Source organism: Equus asinus, chromosome X (assembly GCF_041296235.1).
Source record: "Equus asinus isolate D_3611 breed Donkey chromosome X, EquAss-T2T_v2, whole genome shotgun sequence".
NCBI classification, from domain to species: domain Eukaryota; kingdom Metazoa; phylum Chordata; class Mammalia; order Perissodactyla; family Equidae; genus Equus; species Equus asinus.
This window is the reverse complement of record NC_091820.1, coordinates 102,409,296-102,436,333: the sequence shown is the minus strand read 5'-3', so window position 1 is coordinate 102,436,333 and position 27,038 is coordinate 102,409,296. Positions and strand designations below refer to the sequence as shown.

The 27,038-nt window shown below is 43.2% G+C and overlaps 1 pseudogene; it reads right to left on the bottom strand.

Moving 5' to 3' along the window:
* Positions 1 to 17,679: 17,679 nt before the first annotated feature.
* LOC106839732 (glyceraldehyde-3-phosphate dehydrogenase-like) lies at positions 17,680 to 20,113 on the bottom strand (annotated as a pseudogene).
* Between the last annotated feature and the right edge of the window lie 6,925 nt (positions 20,114 to 27,038).

Here is a 27,038-nt window from a genome sequence, read left to right as displayed (position 1 = left end):
TACTGAAATGATCTGGGTTGTCTATTTATGAGAAATCAGGTAACTGTGGAATTTCCAAAACTTATTTCCTTTTTAGCTCATCATCATTGGAGCAAACATCAACTGTGGCTGTTAACTCCAGGCATCTGAAGAGCCAGTTAACGTGTCATTTTCAAATCAAGAAATTGCTAATCTATTCCCTTTGGCAGAAAATTTCATCGTCATCTTTGGCGCTATGACTGTATATCTACTTTGTGGCAGAAACTGTGCACATATGATCTCTTCTGAGCCTCATAACAGTCCCATGGGGCAGGTAATATTATTAACCCCAATTTACAAATGAAGAAACTAAGGCTCAGAGGGGTTAAGCAAATTACCCAAGACCACAAAGTTGATAAGTGGCAAGTGGAATCAAAACCAGATTCATCTTGATTTCAAAGCCCATTCACATTCTACTATACTCACACGACGTGAAACTATCCAAAGGGGCCAAAAGAACATGTTCACTGTAGACTTTGCAAGGCACTGGACTATGTGGAATTATGAATTCTGGGAATTTATTTCCCACTTGAGGGAACAGTTTCCTAGCTTTGAAGCTTGGTTCAACAGATACTTGATGGATGAAGCAGCTACTGGAGGACATAGAATCGGGGAGGAGCAAGCATATTTAGCAACCGGAGTCAGAGTGTGTGCTCCCTGAGTTTTGTCTGGCTGGGTGGGTGAAAGTAAGTTCCCTCAAAATGTGACACAAAATAAGCAAACACAAATCATTAAATCACGTTGCTCTTAACTAAAATTTCAGCTCCTTAAAGAAGTTTTAGTTTTAAAAAATTTGACAGAAGAAAAACTATCTACTGAATCAATTTTTTCTGAAAAAGTTTCACACCACTGATACCATCAATGCTGCAAGAAGGTCTACCACTGCTTACAGAAGGGGCCTCTGATGGTTATTGAATACTGGAACTTGGATGGAACCAAATGCCAGGACTAGCCACACTCATTTGCTTAGCCACACTTTACCAACTGAAGCCAAATATTCTCACTGAACTGTGACCTGAAACAAAGTTTGTTGTTGTTATTTTTTCTTAATATACAGTGAATTGATTCAAACTGGAACTAATGTTGTATATTTTCTAAAGTGATTGAACACAAACTAACACAGAACTTCAAAATAATCTCAATATTGAACCTGAATTGAATTGATATACATGTAGTCCAGTCAATTTCAGTCCTTGACTGATGATGCCACTGACATCCCAGAGTTAAAGCCCTACTTTGTGTTTGGAGAGCTCAACTCTGCCTTGACTGAGCAACTTAGTTACACTTCTGAAGACCCCTGGGTCACATTACCCATAAACCCACCCAAATTCTCAGAAAGCATGAGCAACCAACTGAGGTGGGAGAGTTGTGTGCTTTCAAATACAGTAGGGTGTATGTGGATGTCAGTAAAATATGCACTGACCTCCTAGCTGTTCCTCAGACATAGCACGTATACTCCTGCCTCAGTCTTTACACATGCCGTTCCGTCTGCTTGGAATACTTTGCCTCCACATAATTTGCTCTCTCCCTTTCTTCAGGTCTCTGCTCAAATATCACCTTAATGGAGAACACTTTCTGTGGTTACCTTACCAAAAATAGCGCCCATCATACTTTTCCTCTTCGTCTTTTTTTATTTTTTATAGCATCCAGTAACATAGGACAAATGACACATTTATGTTTAGTTGTTTATTGATTGTGTTCCCCCACCAGAATGTAAGTTGTGTGAGGCAAAACACTGTTTTGTTCACTGCCTTATCTCCAGTTCTTACAATAGTGCCTGGTATGTGGTAGGTGTTCAATAAATATTTGGAAACAAAGGAAACAAGACATAAGATAATATGGCAGAGTCCAAAGAACATAACTCTGGGAGTCAGAGGACCTCAGATTTAGTCTAAGCTCTGTCATTAACTTGTTGCAGTCTGAGACAAATCAGGTTACCTCTCTGGGGTTCAGTTTCCTCACTGGTCAGATGGAACTATTTGTTCCTTCTTTACCTAGCTCGTGGGGATGTTGTGAGATTAAAAAGAATAACATATATTGGAAGTCCTTGGAAAAGTAGAAGGTACTAGATTTGTGTGTGTTTCCCTCCAGACTATTGAAGTCCGGTGTTCCGTGAGAGGCTATTTTCACTGGTTTAACCTCATGCAAACGTCATGCTGTCTCCTCATATTCCTAAACTAAGATAAGCCCCAGGGGACAAAAAGCACATAAGCTACTGTACTAGCCAATGAGTCTGGCTAGCCTTACTCCTTGGCAGAGTGTGCCTAAAGGCCAAAAGGCCAGTCTAACTGGAGCCGGAATCCAAATTGATCTCTTTGCCAGAACTTGCACTGGTCCTGGGAATGAGCTGCACGGTTGAAACAGAGACTCAGAACAAGACCCTATAGGGTTCAGCGACCTCATGTACCAGGCTAGCAGCCCCTTAATCCTTCAGGATTTGGTCCATCATCGGTCTCTCAAATGACCTAGGACCACGAGGCCCAAAGCAGACAGTTGAACTCTTTCCTGGCATCCTGTTCTGCCCTCCTCTGGCTTGCCATGGACATACACCGAACAAGCAATCTTAAGTCACCAGATATCTCGGTGTCCTGGCGGGCGTCCACCCGCCCCAAGCCCAAATCCAATACAGCTAAACAACAAGCTGTTGATGAAGTCTCTGAATTAAATTTGTGTGAAAGGTGCTATAGTCTGTACATACAAAGATTCTCATTCATTTTCCATCCATCACCTGGGCATGCCTTTAGGGATCGCAGGCTGGCATGGTTACTTTGATGAAATACGAAAACAAATCTGCTTTCCCCCAAAGTTTCAAAGGAATTGACTGCACAGCCATTGGCTAGTGCCCCAAATGAGACTTACTACTCCATGCTGTAAGAAAGATCCTGAGCTCTTAAAGGCAGTGGAGTGGGCAGGGTGCTGGGGGTGGGTAGAAGCTGAGGCTGCTTTGTGAATAAAGAAGAGAGAAAAAGGAACATTTAAAGAGTCCTCTGCTCCATAAGGCCTCTGAGTCTAAGATATCTTAAGGGTAGGTTCTGAGACAGGGGAAAGGGGGCAGGAAATATACTTCCTCATTCTCCCTGCTCACAACGCACTCCATTCCAACTCTGCCTCTGTCACCCCTCTTTGGTCCTTCGTTTCTGGGGGAAGTGAGAGTAGAGTGGTGATGGTGAAACAAGTCCACTAGTGCGCCTAGGAGTCAACTGCAACTCCTAGCCCCTGCCTGACCTGGGAGGAACCCTCATTGCTTTGCTTCAGGCTGACCACACCTATCCATGGCTCAGGGATCTAAGTGTTGTTGGCACCTCTCCCTCTCAGGTGTCTGATGGCCTAAGCCTGCCCTCCTTCTTCGACCAGTTTAAATTGGCACCAAATTTATATTCATGGATGAAGTTATTATAAATATTTTAAATTACAAAACATAAGCGTACTTGTTGACAAACTGTCAACAATACAAACACGTATGAACTAGAATGGGAAAGAGCCCCTTTAACCCCCCGATCTCTACCCCAGGGGTTAATGTTGTAAGTGGTTTGGTATCTATAGTTCCAGACAATTTTCTGTGTACTGTATGCTCAGGCAATTTAATCAGATCATTAAAAATTCCAGGGAAATTCAATTTTGAATTTTACTCATGCCAGATGCTGTAGACCACAGGACAATTAAGGAAGGTGAAAAAGCCCTGGGTGGCATGGCATGGGATGGCTCTTTGAGACCTCTGCTGGTGGGTGGCAATGCATGTGCTTGATCACCGGCTGCCCATTGATGAGATGATTGGTGAGACATATGTGGGACCTCTATATCTCAGAAAGCTGTTCTGAAGCAGCCTAGAACCTAGGCTGGACATTGTTAGCTTACCTGGCAGTTTCTGAGTTGTGGCTGAAGCCAAACATCTATGCCAATCTGAGAGATAAGATGTCTTGGTGAAGGTAAAAGGCTAACGTCTTTGGTGAAATATTGACTTTTTGTGGGTGCTTCCCACGCTGCTGCTTGCTCTACTCTGGCCTGTCTCCCAGAAACAAAAATCCTTAGTCAATTTAGTCAACTTAGTCAATCAGAAACTCTTAGAAGAGTCCCAGATGCAACCAAGAATGGTGACATACATACAAGATGGAGTCGTGGTTAGAGGTTAACCAAGTTCAGTTTACTTTGGAAGGGATGAAGATCTGTGAGTCAGAGATTTTTGGAATGTATTAGATATTTACATTTAGTCTTTCATCCAGAGCACCCTCCAGCTTTGCACAATTAAACACCTTTCCCTGCCACCTCCCCACAGACGTCACAAGCTGTCGTCCTTTTTTCGTCACCGGTGAAGGGGCAGAGCAAGGGTAGAGGTCAGATATTTGGCCTGGGGTAAGGACTATGGAAATCCCAGCAACGGGAGAAAGAGCTAGTGGAAGCCAAGAGTTGCACACCCTTATGATGTCTGCTTCTCAGAACTGGGTTCAACAGAGTCAGATTTTTAGCATGCTTGCAAACATTCACTCATTCACTCCTCACCTCATTTTACCAAGGACCTGAGGAAGTTAAGAATCTCAGCTGTGGGGCTGGCCCCGTGGCCAAGTGGTTAAGTTCGCGAGCTCAGCTTCAGTGGCCCAGGGTTTCGCCGGTTCGGATCCTGGGCTCGGACATGGCACTGCTCGTTAGGCCATGCTGAAGCGGCGTCCCACATGCCACGACTAAAAGACCTCACAATTAAAATATACAACTATGTACTGGGGGGATTTGGGGAGAAAATAAAGCAGAAAAAAAAAGATTGGCAACAGTTCTTAGCTCAGGTGCCAATCTAAAAAAAAAAAAAAAACGAATCTCAGCTGTTTTATCTTAATTTAGAACTGCTGCACAATGGGAAATGACACCTCTTTCTCCAAACTGGATAACCACCAAGGAGCCCAGCAGGTTTGGGCTTAGAGTTTGTAAAACTCAGGAGGTTATAAAACTCACTGGTTTAAGAAATATGTTGCCTTGTTCAGCAAGGTCCTAGTTTAATCAGAAGGACTGAACATCACTGCAGTTGGCAACCTAGAATACGTAGACCCACAGAGTGGCAAAGCTGAGAGGGGCCAAAAATCATACTGTCAAACCCCCTAATTTTACCCTAGTTATGGGAACACCAGGGCCCGTGGTCTCATCAGACCATGGGCATGTGATTTATCCTCTCTTGTGGCTACCACTGGCCTATAAGAGATCTGATGGCTTTGGGCCATAGGACACGGTCTTTTGCCTTGTAGCTTTCATGTTTCCACTCCTCTAGGGGCTTTATATTTGTCTAGCTTCCCAGCTATGATGAGGATAAATTACCTTTATTCAGACTAGAACATTGAGGTGGGAGTATAATAACGGTCATCAAAACCCTGCGCAACTTTCTAACCCCACCCTTTACCATTGGCAAGTTCCCTTTTGGGGTGTCCCCAGTGGAACAAATTATTTCTTTTAATCTTGCCAATGGCTAGGAGGATGAGCCTGAGGGCTGTGGGAGGTTCACATCATGAGGCAATTAATTTATTAATAATACTGTGGCTACCCTGGGTTCCATTAACAAACAGGCATGGTGTGCGTGCCTTCCCCTAGGCATCTCATTAAGCATTTGATAGAGCAGCGATTAGCATTAGCATCACTAATACCTGACACTGGCTGTGTTCCTTGCATCTGAAGATTTACCTTTCACAGAAGGAAGCAAAGTGGAGAAAATAAGCAGCAAGCAGAGATAATAAGGCCCACAGAGGGGGTAGATATAGTGTTGGAAATAGGATGGGTAGCTTATGCCAGTGCTGCCCAGAATTTAGAATTTCATAAAAGAGTACAAATTATTTAGTTTAAGAATGGCACAGGGTGGTTGGCTTTTATTTTGTGAAACAAAAAGCCTCTACCAATGAAAATCTCCATCATTTCACTTAAAAATGACACTTTAAAAAGCTAGGAAGGACAGAATAAATTTAATTTATAAAAAACTCACTGCATTGTCCTGATTCATTTAATTTCAACACACACTAGTGTAAACATCTTTGCAGGCTGGAACTGCTCCATACATTGGCTTCTGGAAAGTTCTAGTGTATATGAGAGCTAACAATCTCAGCCTTATGGAGGCACCTACTGGCTGGTCTGGAGTGACACAGGTTAGTTTTCCAGAAGAACAGCCAAGTGTGAGGACACAGGTTTTGGGCCAAAAGGATAGGAAGATGGAAGGATAGTTCTTTCCACTATCCTTCTGGGGCATGAGGGTATGCTCAAAGCAGGAATGTCTTATTGGTAGACAAAGAGAGGGTTTTCTGGCAACGATCTGCCTACTGGCAACAAGCCGGTATAGCTCCTGGATAGAGCAAGGTAGCACAACTAGACTTCTCACAGCACGGTCTCTTTCCCACCCCTCCAGATGTGAACACACACTTGAGAGATCCCCATCTTTTCCAAATACTGGTGGTCTGCATTCTGTGTTGACAGGGTGAAAAAAAGCCTGCTACTTAGAGTCCGAACACCCAAGTTCCAGTCCTGGTTCTGATGCTAGTCAGCTGTGTGATTTCTGGCACTTTCCCTCCCCTCTCTGAGCTTTGATTTCCTCACTGGGATAATGAGGGAGTTGGACCAGACATATCTGCAGTCCCGTGGAACTCTGACATCCTCACCCTCCCCTGCCCCACTCCACCCCTTGTCCAAGCTGGCCTCAGTTTATTCCCTGGCCGCTGCTTCACTGGGGCTGACGGAGGCTTCCCTGGTAGCTCATTCCTTTTTTACCAGCAAGTTTCCTGTCTGGTACCTGCTGGATTGGTGGCAGAGGCTTCTCATCCTGTTCTTACTCTTCTGCCCCATGACGAATTAGGCAAGGTCAGCTCTGGACTGCATTTCCCCTCCAGCTATGCATTATATCACCGAGAGAGTGCATCATGTTGGGGTCTGTTAGCTGAGAACCCAAGGTCACTTCACTAATTGCCCATGGCTCTCTAGCTGTACGCTATTTCTCTAATAGACCAATTTGTCCTTTTATGATAGACAAGATTGCCTTTGGTCCAGGAACCCTTTCTGAGTGGATGTCTCTATGGTCTAGAGGCTGCTTCTAAACTAAATTGCTGTCCTCCATTAGATGTTGCTGGAACTGTGCTATCAAGACAAGGAGAAGTGGAGAAAGGGGGAGTTCGAATAGAGGAAGGAGCTGAAGCAGAGGAAGGAAAAAATGTAGTCAAAGTAGAAGGGCCTCCTCTTCCAAGCACTCCTTTCCCCTCACTCTATGTCCCCCACCAAAGGGGTGCTAGAGGCCAGACAGACCTGAATTCACACCCCAGCTCTGTCACTTATTAGCTGCATGATCTTGGGTAATTTTATCAACTTCTTTGAGCTTCAGTTTTCCACAATTGTAAAGTTGGGAGGATTTTTACGCAGATTAGATGAAAACATACATATAAAGTAATTGGCATACAGCAAGCATTCAATAAATGGTAGCTATTGCAATTCCTTAAAAGCTCTGTGAGCTCCCTATTGCTATATAATGAAGCCCTCACTGTCCTGCTGGCAGAGCAGGCCAGTCTCTTCAGACAGGTGAAATATGTATACCCAGGCTAACAGTGACGGTAAGGCAGCTATCTTTAGCCCACATATCAGGGAATAGCTCACTGTAAGATGCTACAAGCCCTCACTACACCGTGGAAAAGCCAACCTGAAAGCTTCTGGAACCACCCTGGGGGCCATGAATCTTCACTGGGCAAAGTGAAGACTGTGAGGGTGTGGGTCCCTTTCCTACCTGTGTCTGGCATATGGTGTTTCTAATCCTGAGAGCCATGCAAAAGAAGCATTACATCCCCATTTTACCACTAGAGAAAGAGGCACAGATTAGTTTTACAAGCTACTGTGGCCTTGGGGGGTGGCACACTCTACCTATTAGTTTAGCTCTGAGGGAACGTTCATGCCCACTGCTATCTAGTTCACCCATCCTTCTGTGTGTGGGGGTTGGGAGGTAAGGACAGACACCAGGATGAAAAAGGCGGCACACAACCACAGACATAAACTCTGGCAGAGACAATGTTATGTGTCCACCGAGTCCTGTTTAATTTTCCTCTTCCTGGGCTCACAGGGAGGTTACATTTCCCACCCTTTCTTGCAGTTAGATGGGGCCCATGTTACCGCGTTATTGCCAACGGGATGTGGAAGAAATGATGTAAACTATTCCCTGACTGGCCCTTAAAATATTTCAAGAGAACCTTCAGCCCTCTTTTCCCCTCCTGCAGTGAACTTGGAGACTCATGCTGAGATGGCGCCATCACAGAATGGAAAGAGCTTGGATTCCCAAGTTGCCCAAGTTGGAGGAGAGCTCCTGATGACTCTCATCAGTTTTTGTATGTATATGAAAGAAACTTTAGTTGTGTCAAGTGACTGAGGTGTAAGAGTCTATTAGTTATTACAACGTAGCCTATCTTATCCTGACTAATGCATACACCAGTCCTAAATAGTTAGAAATACATACTCTAAAGAATAAGGAAAGAGAGAGATGACAGAGAAAATGATTTGGCATGTCAGGGGTGTGGGAATAGATGAATGACAAAGTGGACAAAGTGTGACAAACGTCACACTGGTTGGGCAGCCCATGCAGGGGGTGTGTGGAGTGAAGGTTAGAAGAATCCATGGATGCCTGGCCTTCTATGTTTTCTGTTTCAGGTAAGAAGAAATCTCATCTTTGCTCTAGCTGAAGCTGCTCCCCAATCCAGAAGGACAGGGCAATACTGAGAGAGAAATTTCCAGTTTTTTAGATCAGGTTCTTGTATGATGTACATCCTGGTTGAGCAGACGCTGGTTGTCAGCAATCCCTCAAGTTAGAAGCAATTTTGCAGATCATTTAGTGCATTCTTCGTTAAATCTTCCTTAGCAGAAAGGAAGTTTTCTGTTTTCTGTCTTAAGAATAGACAAAAAGAAGTCTCTTCTGGCTGTGCACCGTGGACCAACTCATCTAGGTTGCCCTCTCGATTAGAGGTGCCCAATATTACATTGGAGAGTGGGCTCTACACTCCATGCAAGGTTTGCACATCTAGCCCCCAAACTGCCAAAGATCCACTCTGGAGCTGCTGTCCATGTCTTCCTCTAAGCCTGGGCCATTGCTTGCTGGCAATCCAGATTGTCCCTTAAAGTTCCCCTAAAGCCCATATGCTGCAGTTTAAGAGCATTAAGAGTTTCCTCTCGGGCTGTTGTCAGTAGAAATGGGGAATGCCTATTACCCATTCTGGCTAATTGCCTCCACCCAGTTTTGCTTCTTCTCTAGGCTGCTGAGTTAACTGCTTTTCATTAACCTAGGAAAACTTCCCTTTTTGGAAAGCCTCCCTTGGTGAGTATTCTGAGCCTGACAGCAGCTGTATTCCTTCCAATGTCTAAGGAAGTCATTGAGCATTTTACAACTTCTTGATGAAGTCTTAAGAGGAAGTGAATTCTCAGCTAGGTTGGGCCATCCACAGTCTCCCAGGGGACTGTACAGTGGCTTGAGGAAAACCTCATCTTAGCCTATTACAACAGTGCTGCCTTGCCAAAGTACACAAGGCCAGCTACTGCGCTCTGCCTCGAGCTGAGCCAGAGCAATGGAGGGCAGAGTGCAAGAACGGCAGGGCTTCCCTGATCTGACAAGTCAGGTGGTCAGGCCTCAGGCCAGTCAGCTCCATGCCATGCAGGAGTCATTGTAGCCAAGTTAGCACACTTGTTTCCACCCAGCCATGCTGAATGCAGCAAGACTTCCAAGAACTGCCTTCAGTTTCTGATCCTAAAAGAGGTGCTGAAATAGAGAGAAAGAAAGGATGAAAGAGTGAGAAAGAGAGAGAGAAAGGAAAGAAGGAAAGAAGGGGAAATGAAATGAAAAGGAGAAAACCTTGCCTCTAAGTGTTCCCATGCTATGACAATGAGCTGTGTTGAGCTCATATTTGCACATAGCTATACAATCAGAATGTGTGTGCCTGGTAACTTTAGAGCACTGGAATTACGACAGGAACTTAAGAAGCAGGAGGCCCTCCCTGCCCTGGTATTCCTTATCCTGCTGTCTAAACATACCCAAAAGGACTTCAGGACAATTCCAAGACAGCACAGCAGATGTGAAGTAATACAGTTCAAGTGGATTTACAGAAGTGCTTAGGTAATTTCTCTCATGCAGCTTAGTACCCCAACCAGGGGATGCACCACTGGATTTCTTAAGTCCTACTGTTTTATCTATTGGTCCAAACTGCTATCAGGTAAAACACCAGACACCAGCAACTCAGTATCCGTTACACTCAATACAGCAGGGGAGACTTTAAGGCCAACAGCATGAGGAACTGTGTTGGTTCTGGTGTCATCAAAAGGAGGTAGCAGGGACATCTTCAATGGACAGAGAGGAAATAAGTTCATTCTCTGAAGAACTGAGGGCAGGGATGCTGGAACAGAAGTGGGTTTTTTTTCTAGAACCCTTTCAGCTCCAAGAGTCTGTAGTAGGACTGTCATTTAAAAACTATTTTGTCTGGAAAACTTTAAACCTGGCTTCCTCTAACCTCTTGCCCTCCATGATAAGGGTGTAGTTCTATAGTTCAGCTTCCCTGTAGTTGTCAGCCTGTTTGGGAAGTCTGTGTGTGTGTATGTGTGTGTCTGTGTAAGTATGTGTCTATCTCTTTCCCAAGAAAAAAGATACCTGAAGAGATATAGAGATTCACCTAAGGGTACTCCCCTCAACCTACTTCAACCCACCCACCGAGGTAGGGATTTCTAAAACCAGGGTACCCGCCAGCCTACACTTGGAAATATTCCTAATTTTGCCTTCCATGTTCGACAAGCACCAATACATTTCAACAAAACCGTCAGGGCTGAAAGGTGTCTGAAACTAGCAGGTAAGCAAAACATCATACGTGAAAGAGGAGAGGGCAACGAAGGGTGGGGAATTGCCCCTATTGGATTAAAGTTGTTTTTCCTCTGTGTCTTTAAGAAGGAAGACATCAAGATGACAAGATCCTGGGGCAAGAAAGGACTTTGAGAAATAGAGTCACACTTAAACCACCCCAGACAGATTCCACAGCATGCTTATTTTTTAAATTTCTTTAAAAATTCCCTTACTTTTTGTTTGTAAGTGCTCCCTTTTTTCTGACTTCCATTCCTTGTGCTGCTACAAGCCCATTACTTCTTGGTTTGCAGGTGGTCATGTAGGTAGTGGTGAGTGGGCTGTCCTGGGTGAGGAACTATGGGGTATACAAAGGAGGAAAACCTCCGAGGTCTGGTCACCTTCTCTGCTTGATAGAGAACCTGGATGGAGTTTAGAGAGCTCAGAGCCCCAGCCTAGGGGAATGACATAGCTTGCTGGCCTCAACAGGCCAGGCTAATCAGAGCTAGCAAGGAAATTCCACTGACGTGTGTGACACTTACCCAGGAAGCATTCAGAACCATCTCCGCCCTCACTATTTCTGAGAAGTTCTGCAGGAATCCTCAAGAGTCAGAGGGCTTTTGAATTTCTTGGGTATTTTAGAGCTTCCTGGAACAACCAAATAAAAAGCAAATCAGAAACCAGCTTCTTTCTCCAGCTTGTCTGTAGAGGAGTTATTTTCAGTTCTCTGCATCTAGCTTAGGGCTGCCTTTCTACTAATGCTCTGCATCTTAGAGAAAAAACTGATTCTTGTTTGATTGAGACGTCATGTGTTTCCACTTAGCATGTGGAAATCAACCTATTATTCTCATGCTGTCTTATTGGTGATGGGAGAAGAGTAGATTGGGATCTGTTGGTGACATTTCAGAGAAGGGGTGACAGAGGCCTTAGTTTGTCTAGTAGCGTCCAAGCTAGGACACAGTGTGAAAAAGAAAAGAAAAATGCAAATCTATAGACACATGTAGAGACATAACACACACACACGTGTCCATAAGCTTCTTGGCTTTTCTAGACTCCTCTCCCTAGTAACTGCCCCCCCACCACCACATAAACAGCCACAGCAGCAAAGCTTGGCCTCCCAGATGTATCCAAACAAGAGCTATAGGGCTCACATCTGGAATTAGCAAACACCAGGATTAAAGAAGTTAGATTCCTCTTAACGATCCTCCTCTCCCACAGGTCTTCCTCCAGGAAAGGTAATCTCTAGATAAAAATAGTGGGGCTAGTTTCCTCCTCTTACTGTCCCTGCTCCGCTCCCAACTTGCCTGGCCTCACCACCACATCCCGCTAAAACACTCGCCTATCCTCAGCCTGCCTTCTCTCTGGTGGCTTCTTAAAGCTCCAGACTTTTCTGAAGTTCTTCCTGCCTAGCATAGCTGTGCAGGTCAGAGTTGCAACCTGGGTGGAAAAGGCCAGCAAGAGCTGAGAGGACCATTTGTGCTTCTATGGTCAACCATCTGCGAGGCCTTAACTGAGTGAGGCACTATGAGTTACTCAAAGAAGGAGGAGACAGGTTCTGATCTCAAGAATCTCACAATATTAGCTGAGGAGGAAGAAGCTAACATATGCACTGCAGACTGAAAAACTGGATATAATGGTGGAGAGATGTACTCAATTGTGAGCAACTGCATTCCTGCTGAAAGAGCCATGGAGGCATTCTTGTGAGCTAGAATAGTCTGAGAAGACTTTTTACAGGAAGTAGGAAATGACCTACTGTCCAATGAGTCTCACCATGGAGGTTCACAATGCAATACGCTGGCAATCAACTCCGCTTGGGTACGTTGCGATTTGGAGTTGGGACAGAGGGGCTGGGGGAAGCCATAACCTAGCACTTTTCTAATCACTTCCCATGGTTCTCTTCCTCCCTAGCTTGGCCTTCTGCACCTCCACCTACCCCCTTCAGGTATCATCTCCTTGAGCTTGGAAATTTCACCAAGCAGCAGCTGGGAGCCAGGCATTGGCTGCTGGAACAATATTGGCTGGATTTCAAGTTGCGTTCAGACGTTCACAGGGGGAAATCTGCTTTGTCTTGCTCATTTTAATCAAGACCATGTGCTCTGGGCCCCATGGAAATGTAATTGGTGGAATACTTTCTCCAATAGGTCATCTTGGGGATTCAACAGCAAATACAAACTTGAGTCGCTGTGGAAGGGATACTGGCTGCCTGGGCTCAAAAGCAACACTCCTGGGTTCCCAAGGGGATTGCCTGTCCTCAAAAGAGAGAAGTCGTTGAGCCTCTGGAAAGGGTATAGAATTCTGACATTTCTCTCACTCCCTCCTCTGCTGAGAAACACAACAGCTTGTTCTATCAATAATAAGAAGAAACTAGCATGGGAAATATGACCCACTTCAAAAAAGCCTTTGGGGTACATTGAATGAGGAGCTGGGCATTTCTGTGAACAATTGCTGGCCAGAGGAGGCCTGAAAAAGGTCAGGTGTTCACTGCAGAGTGCTCTGGTGTGGTGGGAAGCCAAGGACCGGGGCTGTAGCCCCAGCAGGGCCAAGAACTCCTTGTGTGATCTGAGAGCAGGCTACTCTTCCCCCTGGTTCTTCCTTACACCTACCTTAGGCCCCAATTTTCAAAATGAGGGACTGGCCTCCCCTCTAAGGGCTTTGGCAGCTCTGAAATTCTGTGATTCAAAGTCCAGCTCTTCAATCAGCAGCCAGCATTCGAGGGAAAGCAGCCTGCGACAGAACTCACTCCAGGGATAACTTGATGCGGAGGAGAGGTGGATATTGTCTCTCTGGGGTAATTTGGCATACCCTTGCCATGCCTAGAAGTATCCCCTCATTGATGCATCAAAAGCCTCTGCTAGCCTGGTCTTCCTTCTGTTGGGATAATTATAGCCCCGTAGCCTTCTTCTAAAATGCAGATGGTCTATGTAACCCCTTTGCATGAGTGCGCTAATCAGACACACTTCTCTCTAACTGGAGAATAGGGATATAGGGAGAAGGTGGAGATGGGGGAGCAGTACAGATTTGGAAAAGTGGTTGCCAAGGATGCATACTTTCCTGCCTTCACAATCTTTCTCAGGGACAGCCCTGGCTCTCCTACAGTCTTGCTGTTGTTGTTTTGTTTCCAGGCTGGGTAAGGAAACAGAGAGTTCTTACCTCCTTCTCCTTATACCCTATTTGGAATATTAGTTTTCAGAGATATTGGCCTTTCTCCAGTTGTATTTCTCTGGAGAAAAGTATGAAATCACAGGGCATTCTTGCTGCCATCAAGCAGCACTATACTTGTGTCTTCTGTGAGGGATTTGGAAAAGACCTTCAGAGATGAAGAGCCCATGGTCCTTTACTCACCCATTTCCATTAATTAGGCCCCTTTGTCATCATCAAGTTTTTTGGTAGCTGAAGTTTCTCACACTGTGATTTGCTGGAGACATAGGGTCTAATTCTATCTCACATCTAACCTAGTTTTGCGACTTTGGCAGTAGTCATTTAACCCGTTTGCACTAGGTTATGACCCATGCAAGAAAAGTGTTCTTAGTGGTTCACAGTCATACTTGGAAGGGAGAACAAGAGAGAGGGAGAGAGGAGCAGGTAGACAGAAGTAGGGTAGGGGAAAGGAATGGAGAAGAGAGGGAGTGGGCTGTTTTTAAATTAAAAACTCTATTACTGAGCTTGATCACCCACCTTATTCTCTAGACTTGGCTCTGACTGATATTTGGCTGTTTGCTAAAATCAAATCTACCCTCAAAGGACAAGGATTTATCACCACTGAGGATATTCAAAAGAATGTGCTTCAGGCCCTGAACTCAATTACTGAAGAGGAGTTCCAAAAAACATTCGAGGCAATGGCGACGTCATTGCAATAAATGTACAGGGATGTAGCCTCCCAAGGTGCTAGTCTGAAGGGGACACCACTCCTTTGGGTGTGGACATCCTAATAGGTTTGTGAAAAAGCAGCAGTCACATTACATTATGGTCACATTTCAAATTATTGCCTGTTTCCTCTCCTCTGGTTCTCAATGGAGATTGGCAACAGTTGGTTGCTAAGTTTTGTAGGGAGCAGCTGAAAACCATGTGGGATTTTTACCCTGGCTTGTTCTGTATCTATGTCTATTAGTTCTCCTTCACTGTACATGCAATAAAACTATATCATAGGAAATTGGCACTTGTATTGTGCCTTATGTTTTCCAAGGCAGTTTCATATGCAGATGATAATCTCCTAGAGTGAAGGAATCCCATCTTATTGACTTTTGAATACCCTAACCCTAGAACAATGCCTTGCCCGTAACACTCAATGAACGTTCATGAAATGGAATAGCTATCCTCTCATTTTATCCTTGAAACATCCTTGTAAAGAAGGCAGACTAGGTATTATTCAAGATATTGTTCCTAGTTTACAAGGACCCAGGACACAAAGAGTACAGTGTGTATGTGGGCAGAGGCAGTCTACCGTAGTGTTTAGGACCATGGGCTTTGGAGACAGTTCTGGATTCCAGTTTGGACTTTATCCCTGGTTAGCCATTGACCTTGAGTCAATGACTAAGCTGCAGTTTTCTCAACTGAGGAACAATATCCTCCTCAAGTGAGGATAATAATAGTCTCTACCTCCCAGGGTTGCCGTGAGGATGAAATGTGATCATCTCTGTAAGGCACATAGCATAGGGCTGATGCAGGAAGTAAGCATTCAATCAATGGTGGTTATTCTTATTTAGTGAATTGTTTAGTTTATACAGCTAGCTGGTAGCAAAGCCCAAGCTGGAATCAAGGGCTAAGCTTAAGTGTCAAGTTCTTTGCACAAGACAAGGTAAAAATGAGTGTGAGATAAAGTGGTCTAGACTGTAGAGACTTGGCCAGCAAATGGAGAACAGAAGCTCCTGGATGCCCTTTATACTTCTTAAACAAGGGATCTTCTGAAATGGATGTTCAACACCATACGGTCCAATCCCTGTGCCTTATAGAAATATTGTTCCAGGCTTGAAGGAGAACCCTTTGTGACTTAGTCATTCCATTCATAGAAGTCAGACTCTCTTTCAGCTCCCAAACTCCCCGAGAATGGAGGCAACTTATGCATATATATTTTTTAAGTAGCTGAGACAAAAGCCAAAGAGACAGAGTGGCCGCTGATTATAGGATGAAATCTGAGGCCGCATCTCCTTACATTCCAACTTCCAATCCCATGAAACGGAGCTAAACAGGCCCATGTTGGCCTGTTTCCTGATTTCAGAAACATAAATCCAATCAACTGAAATGCCTCCTGTTTATACTGGCTACCTAAGGCCCCTTAAGACTTTACACAGGAAGTCATTAAAATTCCTTATATTCTCCTCAGGCAAAGGCATACCCAGTCAAGCGTCTTCCCTCTTCCTTCTATCCAGAGGAAATCTAGGTATCTAGCAACCTTCAGTCCAGGGAGGACACCTTGTCTGTCTGCTTGGAGACTTGAAGATTGTCCCATCTGGGAGTCTTGAGTGGAAATTTCAGTGAAATACCCAAGGATTCTTGGCAGACCCTGGAATGGTGACTTATCTCTGCCATTGTACCTGAGAAATCCCATATTCTCCCCTCACAGGGCCTACCCAACCTGATTTCTCTTTTTTCCCCTCCTATAGTCACACCTGAAAAAACAGGGTCCCTACTCAGGCTGAGAAATACAGCCCCAGAGAGTCACAAACCCTTCAATCTTCAGTGTTCGAAAGACAAAAGGACAAGATCTCTACTTCCATTTGGCCCTTTGAAACTCAAAGCCTGAGACATCCTGTTCTTTTGCCACATCTGCCTCTTACCACACAGCTGAAGCTGCTCTGGTGGGACAGAAGGATGAGTTCGAAAATACCCATCTTAAACTTTACATGTGGCTTGTCATCAACCTATAAGGAGAGCTTAAGTTAAAGCATGGCATTCTTCTCATTCCTTCTTTTCTAATTAACAGCATATGATCTCTGCTCCCTTTCATCACTCCCCTCTCAGGAGCTCCCCTCTTTCACACTGCTAAAAGCCCAAAGATACTGGAGGTTTAGGTCAGTATAAGCTCATGGCTTACCCAGATTGTGTCTTCTTCCCTAAGAGGAGTCCCAAATTGCTTCTTTTTATGTACCAAGCTGCTTCCTGCTCAACAAATATCCAGCTTCATCCTGAAGAGACAAGTATGAGGACACTTGTGGTTCTATCCCTACTTGGGTTTGACCTATGCTTCCTGGCTTAAGCTCTCACACTGAGTACAGAGAGTAAGCAGGCAAACAAGCTCTGAGCCAGCCCTTTCCAGCGGTGGTAGTTTTGACCTCATCAGCCCAAACTTACATTTTCCAACTCTCTTCCAAGCTTCTAGCACTCTCTCTTACTCCCTTCTTGTTCTAGTTATGTATTTTTAAAGAGCATTTCCCCAACAGAGAGAGAGAGAGACAGAGAAGAAAGAGACAGACAGACGCATGCTTAACCCAAAAGAATAGAGCTTGGTGGCATAATTCAAGGGGGAGCTATTTGAGAACTTAAGAATCTTCTTCATGACCTACAGAGCACATGGCCATGGCGACTAACACCAAAACTTTTATGTGAGAGCTAGGGTCCATTTGTACTCCATGTCCAAATGGTACCTGCACTAAAGCTATTATTTGCAAAGCCTCATACTCTGGCTGGCAGTTGACTTCAAAGTTTTGCTCATAGCAAACCACCTCATATTTTCCCCTGCTGAGTATAGGCTACTATGTTGCTGGTGTCCTTCTTCTAGAGGACATGGGATGGGAATCATGTTTAGAGTGAAGATTCCCAATGTTTTGAGAGGTAGATTTCAGGTAGGACTCCCCAGAACTGAGGGCCTCTCTCTTCCTCTTGTGCTGTTGTTGGGAGTACCAATTTAGGACTGTTATTCATTAGAAACCATGGTGAACCATGCATTCTACTATGTGGTTCCTGTAGCCAAATTTGTTGTCATACCAGTAAGTGAGTTTGACAACATGGTCTTGAGGACAATACTGGCCCAAGCATCAAAGATAAAGGGATAGGTGTCACTGTTAAGCTCACAGAAGACAATCTGGTACTCTGTGTAGGCCAGGATGTCCTTCAAGGAGTCCTTCAATGCCTTACTTAACACCTTGATGTCACCATATTTGTCCACTTTCTCCAGAATTCATGTCAGATCCATGACAGATATGTTGCAGGTAGAGACACAGAAGATTATGCCAATGAGATTCTCATTCAGCTCAGGAATGACCTTGCCCACAGCCTTGATGGTGTCAGTGTTTGCAGGGATGATGATCTGAGTGGCACCATCACCAATATGCCATGGTTTTCCAGAGGGGCCATCCACATTTTTCAGGGTGGAAGTGATGATGTGAATAGTGATACTGAGTGTCTCCATGACCCCAAAGTTGTCATGGATAAGTAACCTTGAGCAGGGTGCCAAGCAGTTCGTGGTGCAGGAGGCAATGCTGATAATGTTGAGGTAGTGATCAAAGCTCTTATGATTCCCTTCCATCACAAACGTGGGGACATCTGCAGAAGGGGAAGAGATGATGAGCCTCCAACTCTCTAGTAAGCTCCCACCTTCTCCAAGAGAGGGAAGACACTAGTGGACTCCACAGCATATTCAACACCAGAATCATTCCATTTGATGTTAGTAATATCTCACCACTAGAAGATAGAGATGGGATTCCTATCATTGGCAAGCTTCCCTTTTCAACCTTGACAGTGCTGTTGAATTTTTCATAGGTAGAATCATACATGCAGATGATGTAGCTAGGGTGGTCATAAATGGTGACGATATCCACTTCATTACAGATAAAACCAGCCTGCAGGCCAGGTGTCCAATATAGCCAAATTTGCTTATTCTAATCTTCACTATCATGTCTCTGAAATGTAGCTGGCACTGCCAAAACTGGTGCAGCTATGTGCTAAGCACAGAGGAGCAGACAGTGAACCATTTCATTTTTAATGGTCAGATAGCAGGTTGGGCTATGAGACTTCATTGCTACCTAGCAGTCACCAAGTTTTATTCATTGAACAAAGCTGTATTTCAGGCCATGATATCTCTCCTTCTTATGTCCAAGTTGCTCAGCTCAGAAAGACATAATCGCACAAACAAACCGAGGTTCCTTTAAAAGTTTGGTCTTCAGCAGCTAGAATCACAACACTACCCAGAAATCCCTCCATATTGCCCCAGTCAGTAACTTTCTCCATCCCTTTAATGACTATTTCAAACTTTAACTGCTCTCCTCAGAATCCTCCATTCCACCTACACCTTACTCTTACAGCAGGTTGCTTTGCTTCCCCTTTCACCAAGATAATAGAGGCCATTTGGGAGCGGAAGTAACCTAAACTTTCTGCCTTGACATGATGACAAATATATCTACATCTAGACCCATCCTTGTCTTCTTCCCTTCTACTTGTGATCTGCGTCTTGCCCCTTCACATATGCTCTGAGATCTTCATTAATTTTCCTCTTTCTCAAATCTACCTTTAATTGTTTCTAGTCTCCTGGTTCCTTCCCCTCAGTATTTAAAGATGGTCAAGACTTCTTCTTCTTTTTCTTTTTCTCGTCCCTGCTTCCCCACCCTGTCTGCTTCTCTAGGCCGCATTCCTCAGGCCAGTGCATGCCGGGATTGACCAAGGAGAAGGCTAAACTCAGAGCAGCAGGCAGAGATGGAAGAGCCCACGGTGTAATCCCAGACCTGACAGGTGACTTTGGGTGAGCCCCTAACTTAAGGTGAGATTTCCCTAGAGGAAGTCATTTAACCTCTCCATCCACTTTTCCTCGCTGCTCCCTGGGCAGAGGCATAACTCCTGGGTGACCTCTCTGGTGCTGAGGGGTGTGCACCAGCTCTTCAAGGATACTCAGGGCCGCTGGATGTGTTACGGCACTTCTGTGAGCACCTAACTCATCACCAGCCTGTGACTTAGGCTCTGGGGAGAACCTGACTCTGCAATAAATAAAATAATTAAAGATGGTCAAGACTTATGCTAATAACAGCAAAAAAGGAAACAAACAAAAACCCCTCAAAAAAGCAGCTATCATCCTAGTGCATTTCATTATCTCACAGCGGTGGGAACTCCTAATCCGTTGCAATCTAGCTGACCCTACTTAAAGGTCCTCTCTTAATTGTGAAGTTCAATTTACACATCTCAGTCACTACTTGACTTTATTTCCTGTGCCATTTGATACTGTCGGCCACTCCCTTATATTTAAATCTTCCTTCTTTCTTGACTTCCATGGCAGTATTCTTTCTCTTTTCCCCCCTACCTTTAGGATTACTCTTTCTCAGCCTCCTTTTCAGGCTTCTCCTCCTCAACCAAACCTTTGAACGTCATTGTTTCCCAGAATTCTCTTCTCAGAACTCTTCTTTTGTCATTCTACTCACTTTCCTTGGGTTAACTCATCCACACATATGGCTTCAATGACCACCAACCTAATTGCAATTTCAAAAGCTAGATTACCAGCCCAGATTTCTACCCTGAGTTAGAAGTGCATATTTACTATTGCTTACTAGACATACCCATTGGAAATCTATAGTCAACTCAAACCCAACATGTTAAAAAACTTGAATTAACTTTTCCCTTTCTTTCTCCAACTCTGGAAATCCTTTAACTTCTCTATCTTATTATTCACTAGCTGCTCAAGCCAGAAACATGATTAGCATAATCAATAACTCCCTTTCTTTCATTCTCCACAACTACTCATTCACTGTGCTATGTCAATTCTGATTCTTAAATATCTCTCATCTCCATCCCTCCTCTCCATAGTGTAGACTTTTATCATTATTACTCCCAACTGGCCTGTCTGCATGACTCACCCTCTTCCAATGCATTCTCCAATAGCAGATAAAGTGATCTTTCCAAAATGCAAATCTGATCATGCTTTTTTCTTGGTTCAAACACTTCATTGGCATAATTTCCATCGTTTCTCTAACTTTCTGACTGAAATATCCCCAGGAGTTTGGAGTATAGTTAGAAGCAGCCCAGGGAAAGTAGAAACATTCTCTTCTTTTACCTTAAGAATTCATAGGCATTTAGCATTCTACTCCATATTATATCTGTGTTTATTTTAATATAAAATTATGTATTGCCATATTTCCATTAATTTAAAAAAGTATTTGGATAAAATGAATGCTTCAAGAAGATTAGTCATGTTTATCTTAGGAATTGAAGTGTCTTGTTGCACACCATTTCCTATTGTAGTTTGAGAAGCTCAGGCCCTACAGGAGCAAGTCCGAACTCATTAGCAGAGCATAAAAGGTCATCCTTGATCAAGCCACAGTGGTTCTCAACCAAGATGGGGAGGGTACTCCTTTAGGAGTGTTTAGAAAGGTGTGTGTGTAGTGGAGTGTTTTAGATTATTATAATAACTGAGACGGGTACCTCTGGCATTTGGTGGGGAGGAGATAGGAATACCAAACATTCTGCAAGGAGAAAGACAATTTCACGTGATAAAGAGTGGTCCCACAGATACCTCCCATCTGTCTCTCTAGCCTCATTTCTCACTGTGTGTGCTCTTCATATCCATCTTCCAGCCATAGCAAACAATATACAGGTTTTCTTAAAGGTCATGCAATTTTACATCTCCAAATCTTGACAGAGGTTGCTCCTGCCCCAACTTCCACATCTCCTCCAGTAAGCTTTTCCTAATCCCAACCCACCACTTCTGGGTAGAAATGCATATTTTCATAATGCATGCCAAGTAGATACTCAGTACATGTTACATATTTGTTGAATAAACAAATGAAGTAATTACCAGTTAGTAGCATTTACTGATTAATTCATGTATAAACTCTTTCCAGAGTGAAAATTAGGTGGGCTGTGCTCTCATTTGGGATCCTTAAGGCAAGAGAAAGAGAGAGGAAGAGTTGAAGCCCAAATGCGCTGCAAGAAGAGATCCATGAGTGGAGGTCAAGGGTTTTTGCATTTACAGGCTCTAAACCATCAGGCATGAGAGGCAATGGGTACACGACAGACAGAAGATATTCGAAAGAGGCGATAAGGAAAGGCAAGGGGAAATTTGTGCTACCCTTTCAATCTGTCAACAGCCAGGACTTTTGCATGGATTTTTCTCCTCCTCCCCACCTGCCCCAGGCCCTGTGCCTTACAATCATTCCCATGGACCTGAGCTAGAGGGACTTCCATACTACCTTCTACCTTATTATCAACTCATTTTTAAAATTATAAAAGCAATAAAGAAATCCAAGACCATGATTTTAAAAAGAAAACTGTAAAGAATATACAGTGAAAGAAGTACACAATCCATACCCCAAATCTGTGGCCCTCTCCTCAGAGGTGATGCTGTTAATAGTTTCTTCTGTCTATGTATATAGTTGTCTTTTTATTTAATCTTTTTTTAGAAAAATGAGATTATACCATACATACTGTAATGTCAATTTATGTGGGTCACAGGATTCCAAGATATTTAGTTAAACATGATTTAAACATTTAGTTAAACATTATTCTGGGTGTGTCTGTGAGGATGTTTTTGGATGAGACTAACATTTGAATGGGTAGATTGAGTAAAGCAGATAGCCTTCACTAACGTGGGTGGGCATCACCCTATCAGTTGAAGGCTTAAATAGAACAAAACAGCTGATCCTCCTGCAAATAAGAGGGAACTCTTGTTGCCTGAATGTTTAATTTGGAACATTGGTCTTTTCCTTCCTCTGGATTCAAAGTGAAACATCGGCTCTGCTTGGGTCTCAAGCTTGCCAGCTTTTGGATGGAACTTACATTATTGGCTCTCCTGGGTCTTTAGCTTGATGGCTGCAGATCTTGGAACTTCTCAGCCTCCATAATCACCTGAGCCAATTCCTTATAATGAATATCTTTTTCTATGTGTGTGTGTATCTATCTGTGTATCTGTCTATCATCTATCCATCCTGTTTATCTATCTATCTCCTATTGGTTCTGTTTGCCTGGAAAACCCTGACTAATACACAGACCATATTGTAACTTGCTTTTTTCAAACAGCTTGGGGATGTTTCAAAGCAATCAAACAGATTTACTCTACTATTTGTAACAGTAGCATGGTATTCTATATTATAGATATGTTATCACTTATTTGATTGGTTAATGGAAACTAAGTTGTTTCCAGGTTTTTTTAAATAAACTAATAATTCCACAGTCAATACAGTTGTACACATATCTTGGCCAAATTGTACAAGTATATTTTTAGTCTAAGTGTCAGAAAATGAGTTGCTAGATCAAACACTACATGCATTTACAAATTTCAATCATATTGCCAAATTGCTATCTAAAGGTAGGAAACACCGCCATCAATGGAGGATAAGAGTGCCTATTATCCCACACCTTTACCATCACTGGCTTCCATCAATCTTTAAAATTTTTGCCAGTATGATAGGTGAAAAATAATATCACATTTCACCAACTTGCTCTCTGTAAAAGTGGCACCAATTTAATTACTTCTTCCCAAATGATCCTATATATCTGGAACCATGTCAGAAGTTTCTTTGGAAAATTCTAATTTGAATCCACTCAAGATGAAGAATATGCCTGCTGGGAGGCACCATGAACCAATGGCATTCTTCTGGTCCACTAGTTGAGCCTCAGTGGGCCCTTCATTGACCTGTTTTTCAAGATACTCTTTAAGAAAATACTTCTTGTACAGAAGAAAAACTGTATCACTCCTAAGAAAAAAAATGTTAACATAGTTTCAAAAGCAAAAACCAGAAAAGGAAATCACATTACTAAGTTAGATTGCTCATTCAAGAAGCAGTAGCCTGGGCTGGCCGGGTGGCGCAGTGGTTAAGTTTACACATTCTACTTCTTGGCAGCCCGGAGTTCGCGGGTTCGGATCCCGGGTGCAGACATGGCACCCCTTGGCAAGCCATGCTGTGGTAAGCATCCTGCATATAAAGTAGAGGAAGATGGGCACAGATGTTAGCTCAGGGTCAGTCTTCCTCAGCAAAAAGAGGAGGAATGGCAGTAGTTAGCTCAGGACTAATCTTCCTCAAAAAAAAAAAAAAAGCAGTAGCCTTTCAGAACAAAGCAGACCAGCCTGAAAGATTAAAACCATTCTTGCAAATAACAACTTGTCAAATGTTCCAATAATCATGCTCATTTCATTGACTATAGCCCTGTTGGAGAAATGGTTAAGGATACTTTGAATAACTAAAATGTTGAAATTAGCTTTCAAGGCTAAGTGTTAATCAATATCTAGCTAATATGTTATCAAATTCTAATGAAAGAGAATCAAATAGAAAGGGCCCAACACCCCATATATTTAGTAAGTTGTAAAAGAGCATGACAATGTCAATTGAATCATTTCTCTGCTACTGAGAAAATGGCATGGCTGCAATGGCACGGTTGTATTTTAAAGGTCACCATGAACAAGCTACTGATAAATCACACCTGACAGCCCCACTACAAATCAATGATAACTAAACAAGCTTAACTTTCAAACAAATAAACAGAAGGATGAAAGAGGAGTCATTAAATGCGGCTTTCTTGGAGGCCAATATTGGAGGCGATGGTTGTAACGTGAGAAGAGATGAATGCTCTGCTGGCCTTTTTTGCTTTAAGATTGACCACCGATGGCAGTGCTTAAGGTAAAGGAAGAAGTCATTATTCTCCCAGGCCCCATATTAGTAACATATTAGTTAACATCTGCCTTATCTCCATAACCTATCAGTTACCTAATCTGTTCTTTCAAAACGTCTCCTGTATCTGTCCATCAGCCTCCCTACCTTCTTCCACGAGCCTAATCTAAGTGAAAATTTTTCTCCATTCATGATTAATAGTTCTATTTGAAATGCTCAAGTCTTCCTAGACACTGCTCCAAAGAGCCAGGTATGCAGTGAATCCTGTGTTAAAGATATGTTATTGGAATGATCATTCCATTTCCCAGACAAGTGGCTCTGCATTTCCCAGAAGGAGAGAAAGTTGAATTCCCTCCAGTGACCTGTGCATGTAAGAGATGACTTGGTTTCCTAGGCAGATAGATTACCTACCATACAATGACTCAGTGTCTGACCAGGAAGCCGCCCTTGTTGAGAGAGTCAGTCATACCCCTTGTCTCTAGAACTCCAGTTATCAGAGAGCTCATCACCAACCGTGAATTTCCTAATAAAGAACTTGGAATGACAGTTTCTACAGCACCGTTACTTCTCTCCAGGTTTACTTTAATTAGTGCTTACATTTAGTTGATCAGCAAACAAGTATTTATAAAATACCTGGGGGCAAAACACTGTGGTAGGTAGCGTAGAGGGGTACAAACAAAGTATAAGATGGGATCTCCATTCTGGAATAATCTATCAAGGAGGCAAACCTTATATGAGGCTGGTTGAGCAGGATTCATGGAATTATGAGGATTTGGCATGGAAAGGAATTGGAGAGGTGGAGGGGAAGGCAGTTAGGTCAGTTCAGAATTTTATTACTTTTGGTCTGAAGCCTTCACAAGACTTACAGAGTAAAGTTGATATAATGTACTCTTAAAAATAAACTATCAAGATCAAAACAGAAGTTAGAAGACTTTTTTGAGTTTAAGTTTAGGAAACATTTTCCAGTCTTTTTCATAAAAGGAATTGTCAAACTAATAATATAGTTTGATTAATAATACTGTCTAAAATAGTTTTAGTTCTGATTTTTTAATGATTGGCAGAAATAGATAATCTAGTGGTTATGAAACTGCCTGGGTCAAAACTAAGCTGTTTACATCTTCTAGCATTACTTTAAAGTTAAAATTAGTTAAAATGATCACCCAACTACCACCGAAATTTCCAGACGCTTGTTGGTTACTAGAATCCATCATCTCAAAGGAATGATGGGACATTTTTCTTTTTTAGCCCAGAAGCAGGTGCACCGAATAAGAAGAGCAGATGGAATCTGTCATCTTGAGTGGCAACAGGCATAGCTTGGGAGCAGGATGTTGCAAAGGCTTCCCAAGGCCCATGCAAGGCAAGATTGACCAGAGAAACAAGTCTATACTATTCTCCCTCCAGATATCCACTTGGTCCCTCCCTCATTTCAGTAAGGTCTCAGCTCAGATGTCACCTCCTCAGAGAGGACTTTCCTGGCTCTCCCTATATAAAAACAAACCCTCTGTCACTCTCTACCCTCTTCCTCCTTTATAATTATTTAAATATATGCTTATTGTCTCTTTCTCCAATTAGAATGGACTCTTCCTGAGGGCAAGGACTGTCCTGCCTTGTTTATTGGTACATCTTCAGCTCCTGGAACAATGCCTGGCACATAATATGGGCCAATAAATATTTGTTGAATGGATGAATGTCATAATATTTGAAAAAAGCTATGTAAATCCTAAATAGCTGATTGGACTTCATATTTTCAGCCAATGATCTCATATAGATTACTTCTTGCTTTAGAAATGGTTTGTGATTTGGGAAGGCATAAAGGCATGCCCTCCCAGGCAGTCTCACTCCAGTTCTATCTCTTTCATGAAGCCTTTCTTCTCAGGTAACTCCCTTCCTGTTTTGAACTCTGAATGCCTGCAGCTTAAAGTGTAACTGCCCTTGTTCCACATGTATAGAATTTGTAAGTCTTTGAGAACGAGGATGAGATCCTATCTTTTTTATCCTATGTTTTCTATCATGCCCAGCAGAGCACGGGCATGTAGTAGGTGCTCAAAACATTGCACCACTCGTTGATTAATTCCAGCTGGGGAAATTGGCAAACATAAGCTGTTGGACGTGAGCTTTGTTCTTTTTTCTAAGACAACCCAATAATCTACTGGCGTTAAAGAAATTACCATAAATCCTAACAAATCATTTTAACTATAAAGGTAAATTCGATCCAGCAGTGTCCCTTGGGCACTCTTCACACTTGCTAATGAGTAATTTCGGGGACCAGAAAAAATGAATTACCGGGTCTAGCCTTTGGGGGGAGGGGTTGTCAAATGAACACATTAATTTTTCCATCTGCCTCTGCCCTGGGCTATGTGGGTTGAGGTGGGCTGGGCAGCCTGCAAAGATTGCTTCGTGCCTTGCCCTTTCCAGATTTCTTCTTCTAAGAGGTGAATGTTGCATTCTTTCTGGAGTATGAAGATATCGGAATTTGAGCTGATTTCTGGAAGCAGTAAATTCTCCAGCCCTAGCCTTGGGTCAAGAACACAGTGTTGTTGTTATTTTTTTTTCCCACCAATTTCAATGACTTCCGGGAGCCCCAAACCTCGGCCAGAAACTGCTTCATCCCAGAGTATTCTAATGCAATCTGGGAAGTGAGGTGTTCCCTAAACTCTTCTGAGATGACTGTTGGCTCCTGGGGCAACTGGCACCAA